This window comes from Neodiprion pinetum, chromosome 4 (genome assembly GCF_021155775.2).
Source record: "Neodiprion pinetum isolate iyNeoPine1 chromosome 4, iyNeoPine1.2, whole genome shotgun sequence".
NCBI classification, from domain to species: Eukaryota; Metazoa; Arthropoda; class Insecta; order Hymenoptera; family Diprionidae; genus Neodiprion; species Neodiprion pinetum.
The window spans coordinates 9,249,217-9,260,158 of NC_060235.2; positions in this window are offsets into that span (position 1 = coordinate 9,249,217).

Genomic DNA, 10,942 nt, shown 5'->3' on the forward strand with positions numbered 1-10,942 from the left:
CCAGATGAAGTGCATGTAAAAGTTACAGTGCTGAGAATCTGCCTTACCCTTCTCCAATGAATTTCTGTTTTACCATCAAATTCTTTTATCGTATATATGTTTTGTTTAACTCATCGCCCCCACGTTCCCCTCTACCAACTTGACAGCTGAGCATCTTGCGAGGTCAAGGTTAACGGATGAGAGCAGCTGTTCACTTTATTTTTTTTTTATTGAGTCAAGATGATTTAATTTCCGGATATCGTCCCTTAGGTCTGTTAAAGCCTGGCGCCCAACTATTTTCTTGCGTTGTGAATTATCGACAAAAGTCCAAAACAATGGGGTCCGCATGTCGTAATTATTATCACGAATACATAGTTATCAAATCATTATCCCGCTTCTTTAATTAATTACAATAACATAGTGTCAAGTACAAAATAGAGTTCGACCACGCGGAGTACAGTGAACCAATGCAATCATAAACCAGAGCAAACTTGCAAACACATTTTTAAATTATAGGTTCGCGTCAGTTACGCGCCGTATTTGTGTCTAACAGTTTCCGGGATGCCACGAGCGTTGTTCAGTACATAGGTACATCCACGTGTGGAATCTCGCGATGTCAAGCACGTGCAAATGGGAACGTGAAATTAGTCGAATTTTTTCGATTCTTTTTAAAAATCGTAAGCTATTCTTTCACGTGAAACTACAAGTACCTATTTACGTTGAAATACTACTAGAGATTCACGCGAAAATGGATCGAAGTAGATGCAAAGGGCATGGTAGATATTGGTTATCTGTGAAAGCACCGAGTCGCAAACGAACATTTCGCGACCGTAGAAAGGCATTAAAGGCACCATCAACCGCATGCCAAGAAAATATGCAACGCCTGGACCAGCAAGTCGCAAATGAAAGTAACGTGTCTGCAGCTACTGTATATTAAAATCCTGAATCTGCTGGAGTGACATTTCGATTAGATTCATCTGATTATCGAAGGATATCACTGAAAAAATAGCTGTGAATCTCACAGATAACGTCCACATAGAAGGCTTGGAAGGCGAAATACAGGCACAGACCAGTCGATCCCATGAGAAAATTCTAACGAAATACACGGATGCTGTCGAAATGGAACAAGTACTGGATGAAACTGAAGAGGCTCGATTGGCATCACAATACGATGAAACATTGCAGCTAGATTTATTGCGATGAGAGTTTACCAGACCTCATAGTTCAGCCGGCGCATGTAGACGAAGCTGAGATCGAAAATCCAGGTACTCGATACATCATTGATTTCAAGTACATGCTAAGTCAGTTGCACAGGGGATTCGATTATCACAATTTGGTTTACAACTGTAACTTTGATGGTCTGCACTGTTGTTTTTTTTCAAAACAATTCCTTTTGCACGCAAAAGATAAGTAACAATGCAGGTCGGATGGCCCAAGAACTTCCTGGTGGGGCACCCCAGATGAATAGAGGGCAGCGAAGAATGCAACAATTCAATTCTGCTCGCTATGAACAGGCACCCAAACCCCAAGACTGGTCAGAAGATTGGGATCCCGCTTGGGGTCCCCAGTCTTCAAATTCTCAGCGACCGAGAATTGATAAGAAACAAACCTCTCGTTCCCAGAATTGGAAGGGGAAGCAAGCGTCTTCTCAAGAAAAGGTAAGGCCTAAAGAGATTTCAGATTCTGCCGAAACAGAGGGTATAAAAGACAAAGACTGAAGCTTTATAGGACGAACCTCCGTGGGCCGAAGGTCCCTATGCCGGCACACACCCATTAACCAGAATTTATGTGTATCGACAAAGCATATAGGTCTCAAAACAAGATTCCTTTTTGAATATCAAATGTGTTCAAAAATAGCATACGTTTCGTCGGAGCCTATTGAAACAGAAAATCTTTCGGTTAATGAGAGCGCAGTGGCTGCAGCAATTTGTATGGGGATTGGATACTCTCAACTAAAAGAGATTTTCAATTTGATGATTGTTCAGTTCATGACAGAAGCAACTTACCAACAGACTAAAAGCGGCACTAGAAGAAATAAAGGCTGCTGTCAAGGAAGAAAAAAAGCTTGCAATTCAACGTGGTGATATGAAAAATGGAGTGCCGCACATCCCAGTTGCAGCAGATAGAAGCTCGATGAAAAGGTCATATAGATCAGGAAAATACGATTCGCCGTCTGGTGTTGATGTCATCGTCGGCTTCCATACTCAAAAAGTTCTGTTTGCCGCAGTTCAGAACAAGTGTTGCACAGTTTGTAACGTAGCTGAAAGAAGGAACGAGGCTCCCAGAGAACATCAATGCTTCAAAAATTGGGGTTCTAATCAGAGTTCTCCCAATATGGAAAGTAGTGCGATTGCTGAAGGATTTATGGAAAGTATGGAAATGCACGGACTAGTGTATTCCTCACTTATAGCAGACGGTGACAGCAGCGTCGACAAAAAACTTCTTGACTGCAACCCATACGATGACTATTATGTCAAGAAAGTTGAGTGCACAAATCATCTTTTGCGAAATCTTACCACCAAAATCAAGGAAGCTGCCAAAACTAAATTGAAGGCCAATTCGAAGACGAAAATTCAGGAACTGTCAGCTTCAAAGAAGTCTGTAGGAGAATGGAGAAAGGTCATTGAAGGCATTACACTAAGAATTCGCATAGCCGTGGTAAAGGCAAGCCAGTACCGCATGGCCCAAGACGTCTCATTATCTGACAAAGTGGAACGTCTGAGAAAAGATTCGGTCAATGTTTCAAGTCACGTCTTCGGTGAACACAAGAGGTCCGCTGCAATGGGATACTTCTGTGTTGGCATTTCGAAAGTAGACGAAGAAAACTTTGAGCCAGTTTGAACTGAGCTAGGAATGTACGACAGGATCTTTGAAGCAATTACACAACTGAGTTGGCATGCTGAGAGTTTGCTATACAATGTCACCAGTAACACTGTCGAAAACTAGAATGCTATCGTCAGCAAGTTCATCGGAAGAAATCGTATTCATTTTGGACGAAGAAATTCTTACAACGCTCGATGCGCTGGCGCGGTTGTGCAATTCAACACACAGGAGTCGTATTCAAAGTTGAGTTCTGCGATGGAAAAGAATCCAACTACCCTGATTCATCAACTGCAGTTAAAGCGTAAAGCAAAAAATGTTAAACGGCTGGAAAAGGACGAGATGAGACGCAAGGAACCCGAACCCAAGTACATGTCAGCAAGATCCTCCGAACAAAAGTCTTGTTCAGACCAAGACTATGGTCGAAATTGTCAGCGACCTGATCTTTCTAACACTGATTTCAAAGCGCAAGTTGTGTTGCATTTCGAAAAATTGGCAGAACAGCAGGCAGAACAGCAGGCAGAACGCGACCTAATTGAAGTTCGAACAAGAGGCAAAGGTGATAGCGGTGAATGGAAATCTCTGAGGACAAAACTACTCACAGCATCCAATTTTGGAAAAGTCTGCCGCATGAGACCAACTACACTCTGTGCGAACACAGTGAGAACCATTGTGAATCCGCAAGAATTACCTCTTCCTGCTTTGCAGTATGACAAGCAGAGCGAGCTGAAAGCTTGTCAACAATTTGAAGAAACCGAAGGAGTTAGTCACCCCTTGCGGCCTCTTCGTTGATTTAGAACACGCTTCTTTAGGTGCGTCACCAGATGGATTGCTGCACGATGATGGCATTGTTGAGATCAAATGCCCCTTTAGTGCCAGAGATGTTACTCCGGAGCAGGCCATCGAACGAAAACTTGGAGATGTTCACAGAAGCTTCGACAAGAACACAACTCTGGCAGGATAAATGAGACTCATCCTTATTTTTATCAGGTCCAAGGTCAATTGCACATTACGCAGAGACACTATTGTGTTTTTATCTTATGGACTCCAAAAGGTATGATGACTGTTAAAGTTTACAAAAACGATCAATTTTGGCATAGCAAGATGTTACCTTAACTAGTAAAGTTCTATGAGTCTTGCATGCTCCCAGAAATAATCGATGGTAGATACCTTAGAAGTATGGAGCTTATAGAGAATACATGGTCCGTATGTACGAACGCTTACAAAGACTTGAAGATCCATCGCCAGGATCGCTCTCAGATGAAGTAATCTCCAGTACATTCTCAGAAAATTCTTCCACAAAAATCGTATTTTCAGACGACTCACTAGAAGAGGAACTACCTAACATAGGAGATACAAAGGATTCCATTAGATTTCCCATCAGAGAGAAATCTTACAATATGTACCTTAGTATATAACCAATGCTCGTAATAAATATGAATCTGGTAGAAAGCAGTAAATAACGTTGCCTGCATGAAGGATTAACAAAGTGAATGTGTTCATAAAAAAGTACTGTGGAGTCGTCTTATCTTTGACATGTTACCTTCTTGGTACGTGTAAAGAGAGAATATGTCGAGTGCATAGGAGTCGTAATGCTTCTGAGAGACCAAGATGAACCGTCCCGGTGACAGTTACATTGTGAGAAACATGTATGTTGTACATTTGCCAACTATGAGTTCGACAACAGTTCTCGTACAACTCCACAATATGAAAAAAGACAATTCCGCTACTGCTTTTATACAACAAAGCAATCTAGAATTGCTATTTCACTTGGAAAGTTGGATAATAAACATTATTACAAATATGTGTAACAAAATCTGACTTAACGATTTCAGACTATTCAAATCAGGTAAGAACCTGCTATATAACTGTTCTGCCGGGAATAGTTCATCTTGGACTTTCAGATGGAATTACGACATGAGAAATGAGAACTGTCGCACATATAATCCTTTACCATGCGAAGTAATGCACTACATACCTATGCGTTCATCTTTTATTTTCTAAGCTCTATCGTGCAATAATTGTCACTCATAACAATTTGTGATTATTTTCGAATTTTATGAAGAAATTGCGAGCAGGCGATGCACATTTACTGTGGGTCAGGTGATATTGTAAAAGTGTCTAATACGAGTAAATTGGTACCGATTGCTTTGCACTATCTGCAACAAGATAATATATTGCGCGGAAGCTATGCTTGGTTACTTATGTAAATGTACAAGGTAAGACGTCAGTTACTTATAAGCTGAAAATGACAAACTGTGTTCACCTACTGCAATGTAAGCTGCTGTTACAGAAATGGACTTGACTTATGTCATACATAAATATCTTCATCATAAATGACTAAACAGAAGACTGAAATCACAGCCTTTGGGGGAAAAATTACCAGCCATACAAGTGTGAGCCAAATTTGTTGCTGTGTGAACCGATTATATACAGCAGGTAGGAAACGGATGTAACAAATGTTTTTAATATCACACTATTGGAGAAATTGCTATGGAAAATATGACAGCGTCAGCATTTGCAATAATGCACTAGCTCTGAATTACAAGTACAATCGATTTTCTTAATTATCCCAATTGTAATATGAATTGAAATAACGCATAAAACTAAAATAGCTTGGGGTACAGTTTATTTGCATATATTATGTGTAACGAGTTAAAGATGTTGTGCGTTATGTAACATTATACTATACCTTGAAATAGCCGTGCTTCCTCGGTAGTATAATGAAGCTTTGTTTTTTAATATTCTAGATAAGGTACCGTGATCTTCAAAAGACTGCTGGGTCAGGTGTAGACTGAACATGATGGATATTTGCAGCTTATTCGCTTGATGGCTTCAACACAGCTTAAAAGTTTAAAAGGCACCAAATGTATCGACAAGGACTCTTAGAAAGCACCGACAATGAGTTGCAAATGCACAAAATCATACAAAGTGAATACAGCGACAACTTTGAGGAAGTCCAGATGTGTACAGTAACAGCTAGAAAATGGTGTAAAGTAGGAAAACTACAACCCCGAAGATGATACTCTGCACGTATAGAAATGGGACGAACATAGCTCAACATACCACATAACTTGCACATGATTTTCTCAATCTTATTTGCTCCAATTACAAATCATACGAGGTATTGAAAAGCAATATTCAAAATAATCGTTTCTTACTTTACAGGACCTCTGACGCTGAAGGTTGATTGATGCGTTGGGTACACGCTTGATTTCGAAAGGGCCATCAGCATGACAATACAAAAAGCAACGCATGTAGCATTGTTTAGTATAATTATCAGACTGATCCTTGAAAAAGTCATTTTGTATTTGAACCGGCTCAGCACCTCCTAGATAGGTTAAAAAGAAATTTAAAAAAAAATTGGGCCAAAATTTCAGCATTCTAGTTCAATTAAAACGGGTGCCTGTGAGCATAAATACATTTTGAGTTTCGAATTTGGGCAAGAAACGCTAATAATCACTGATGGTGAGAAATCTATGTGAAAAATGAACTATTCACATCAGCTATTTGAACAGTGGATGAGTAAAAAATCATAGCTTTGTATGCTGGCACTCTTGAAACAATTTAAACCATGGCATAAAAAATCTTATAATATTGAAAATAAAAAAAAGATGAACCATCTATAATTTAATCACAAATCAATCAGTCATTATTCCCAATTCGCACATAATATTCATTACTTGAAGTTGGCAATCGATCATCGTCATCGAGTGTTTTTGTGTATCTCCAATGTTCGAAGAATTTTCTAATTTTGTTTTTTTGTACCCAATCTGGAGATCTTTTCCAGGTAAGCTTTCTAAGGACCACTCTAATGATATGATATTTGTGTTAAACTATTTATGAAAACATTTTTTGTAAATTTTTGTAACTAATACTAAGTGGAATAGAAAATTTACAAGTAATTATCCTGTATACTTCAATACTAACATAAATGCGTACTTCGGTTCTACTTCAAAATATTGATGGATCTATTTGATAATCCTATTCTTTTTAAAGACCAGTGTAAGGCTACGTTATTATGTCGACTAGTGACATATCTCTGTCTAAGCAATTATCACTATGAATCATCGGCAAGTTTGTTATTGACTTACTCTTTTGAATTGAACAAGCTGTTATATGCGTTGATTAAATGTGAAGTAGTTTTCTGTTCTAGAACACAACGCAGAAATAAGAGCAAAAAAAACATTACATCGTTACAACTGCATCAGTCTTTGATACCAAAGAATTGGTGTTCTGCACATGGTCTCGTCAAGGAAAATTTCAGAAATTTGGGACCAGTAGCAGGATTCTGTAACTCTCTACCGACAATTATCGCTGTCGTTAGCTAGCGACAGTTGTCGCTTGCATCGACGATGCTAGCGACGTAGGGTGATTCTGAAACTTAGACGTAAGGATATTAGTCGATGCAAAACTCATCACAGGCGCATCGATGCAAAACTAATCACAGCCGCATCGATAAATGTCGATAGATTTTCAGCAAGTTTGACAACGTCGCAGATATTATCACTAAAAATCTAGTAACTTCGGATAAATTATTTGTGAACGCAAAAAAAAACGTCTATTGTTCTGTAATCCTTGCCGTGATCTTTCCTCGTGTTGTATAAAAAAATTCTTCTCCGATGAATCAAAAATGGAAAAAAATGGAACAGTGTAAGTATACTGAGCCCAAACAGTTCCAATGGTTTTAGTTTGAGTACTATTAACTATACAAACGTTTCAATGCTCAACTAAACTGATTTGGAGAAAAGGCCTTATGTCATCTGTCATCTATTAATGACCAGAATCACTCTATCCAAGCAATTGTATAAAATTCAGAAATATTTTTTTAAGGTTACTTTGACTGAGACCTCTTCATAAGTCTATTTCTCGGCATCGAAAGAGTTAATTGAATATTATTATTTAATCCATTCTTTCGGCGAATAAAAAATGAACTTGTTATTTTTATATTAAAAAGCCATCGAGAGAGTTGATTAAATACTATTATTTAATGAACCCTTACGATATCTTATAAATGGAGTTGTATATTTGGAAAGATATTAAGGATTAAGTCAACGTAAGCTTAAAAGTATGTTTTTGAATTTTATAAAATTACTTGGATAATGAACACCGTTTTACAGAGAACGTTAAAACGATTATATTGTGCTGAAAAAAATAATTGCTTGTTAAAGTGGATTTAATATTCACTTGCATGATGAAGTTTTCAATCCTTTTTAAATCTAAATACTATTTTGAAGGCTGGAGAAAAGTTTACGCGCAACACATTGATACGTTGTTGCACCGATATACTATCGTCCACTGTGTCACTGATTATCGTTACGCCTTAGCGAGACTTCCATATCCATCGCTAGCATACCGACAATCATCGTAACCTAACGATTCAAACTAGCGACAAATATCGTTAACTGCGTGGTACAGAATCACCACTAGCGACAATTTTCGATAGGCAGCGTTAACGATAGCGATAATCGTCGCTAGAGTTACGGAATCCCGCGCTACAGTCAGAGAGAAACCTCACGAGCAACGTTCTCTGCTGACTAAATAACCATTTATGACAAACTAAGTTAAACTTGCCCTCCTGGCGCTACGGAAGAAATCTGCTACCTAGTATAACTAGGCAATCCGCTACTATGAATGAATAAGAATTCTCGACCTCGTATGTAATATATTATAGATTCTTGGTGATCGGTCAATTAAGAAAACGTATTTTTAGTTAACGTTTCGACCCGGATATGGGCCCTCCTCAGAACGATTTATTTTAAAAAACTGTCAAAAATAACAAAAAAAGGATTTTATAGTATAAATAATGGTACTAGAAGTAATCGGACATAAATATTGTAGATGTAATACTCTTAGAGCTATTAAATATTGTTGATAGTAAGACCTTATGATTAATTGAGATAAGGATGTTTTATGGTGTTATTTACCTTTTGAATTAAGTAAGTGTAATAAGATGTAGTCGAATTCACAATTACAATTGGTGGAAACAGTGTTCTTTTGAGTGACGGTAGACAATGTCAATCTTCAAGTTATTTTATATGTGGGAGTTAAAAGTTGGTAGTCATTAATTAAATAGATTAAAGAACTATGTTTCTTCACAGTCAGTATGTCATAGTGTTAAAAGGTTATTAAAGAAGGTCGTTTTAGCAATGAAATTAATTCACAGGTGTCAATTAAGTGGAGGTAGGCTCTTTATAATTAAGTTCTACATGTCTAACGAAATATTGTTGGTTGAACCAATTGGGTCAACAGGTGAATAACGACTGATGGGAGAAAACAATATAATCCAGAGTGAAGGTGAACCTATTATAAACAATTATACAAAAAAACAATAAATATTTTGTAAGAAAAGTTATGTAGAAAGGACTGTAAATGGAGACGAAATAATTTTTTTTAAAAAATAAAAATAGTTAAGGTTAAACAATATTTGTTGTGTGGGCAGAGATTAGAGCTTTGTAAATATTGCTTAAATGTTCAACGTCTTGTCTGAGATTAACGGAATTGGTATGACCTACAATGTTGCACATTTCTAATAACAGTCTTCTATAATAATTGTGTTCTTCACAAAGGATGTTTGTGTTGTCGTAATTAAATGTGTGTTGTTTATCGATACTATGTTTCGTTAGAGCTGTGTGCCGTTCTTCAATCTCATGTATGTTGCGTTGGTGTTCCCTAATTCTAGTATTGAGATGTCGACCCGTTTGACCTATGTAGACTTGATTGCAGTCATTGCATGGTATTTTATACACGACATTAGATCGTTTGCCTATGGGGATCTTGTCTTTGCCTGTATCAAAAACTAGTTGTAGGTCTTTTGAATTTTTTCCAACAAACTTTACATTATATTTAGCGAATAAACGATTAAGTGACTCAAATAGGCCGGCTACATATGGAATGGGGATATATGTAGTAGCAGGTCTATTGTTATCTTCAACGGAAGCAGAGTCAATATTATGGTCAAGTATGTTGTTGATGTAGGAGCGTCTCTTATTAATTTGTTGTTGTAATAGGCCATGAGGGTAATCATTCGATCTTAGTACATTGTATATGAGCGCCAGGTTTTTTTCCTGGAACTCTGTACTAGCTAGTTTGATAGCTCTGTCAACAAGGTTAAAGATGGTGCCTATTTTGAAGGACAAAGGATGGTGAGAGTTAAAATTCAAGTATCTTTGTGACCATGTTTTTTTGTGAAACCAATCTGTCTTAATATTATTATTGCTGTGTATCAACAATACGTCTAAGAAACTGATGGCATTATTTTCTTCTGTTTCGATAGTAAATTGTATTCTAGGATGGTACCGGTTAAAAATATTAAGAATGTGATGTATTTTTTCATTTGGAACAGCGGTAAGAATATCATCCACGTATCGAAAGTAGAACGGTAAATTAAAACCTAGATCGTTTATGCAAGAAGTTTCCAGGTCTTCCATGACGAGGTCTGACAGGATTGGGGAAAAAGGAGATCCCATAGGCAAACCAAATTGTTGTGCATAAGTCTCGTTATTAAATTTAAAAATTGCGGAGTCAAAACATATTTTTAAGGCTTTTTCAAGTTCACTAAGGGGAATTGGGATCTTATTTTCTAATGAAGCCCAACGGTTGTTTATTGCACGCAATGCGAGATCTGTAGGAACATTAGTAAACAGTGAAATTACATCTAAAGATATTAACGTGTAATTGTCCGGGATAATCAATGTCTTAATTTTATCAACTAATAAAAAACTATCCTTAACTCTCAAGATGGGAGGTTTGATATTGGTGGTGAGCCATGAATTGATAGTTTTGGCTAAGGTATAGGTCGGGCCGCTACTGTTGTTCAGGCGCGGGAACGGATCTTACGATGCTTTGTTTGTGCAACCCGCGGACGAATCAGTCTTGTATACATGCAGCGCAGGATCGATGAGCTGTTTATCAACAACAAGTATATCCGTTGTCCCCCTTACTCAACCCGAAATCCGATATAACAGAGCGCAATAAGCCTGAGCATTTCCAAGTCCGTTGAGTCGCCACGCGATTAAATGCTACGCGCGCGAAGTTTCGCGCTGCTGGGCGGCTAGACTCTAGCCTAATTGATTTCATCGAGAGGTGACTTTCTCTGCGAGAGAGAAGTTCGTTCACGCAAGAGTGGTCCGCGCGGATAGCT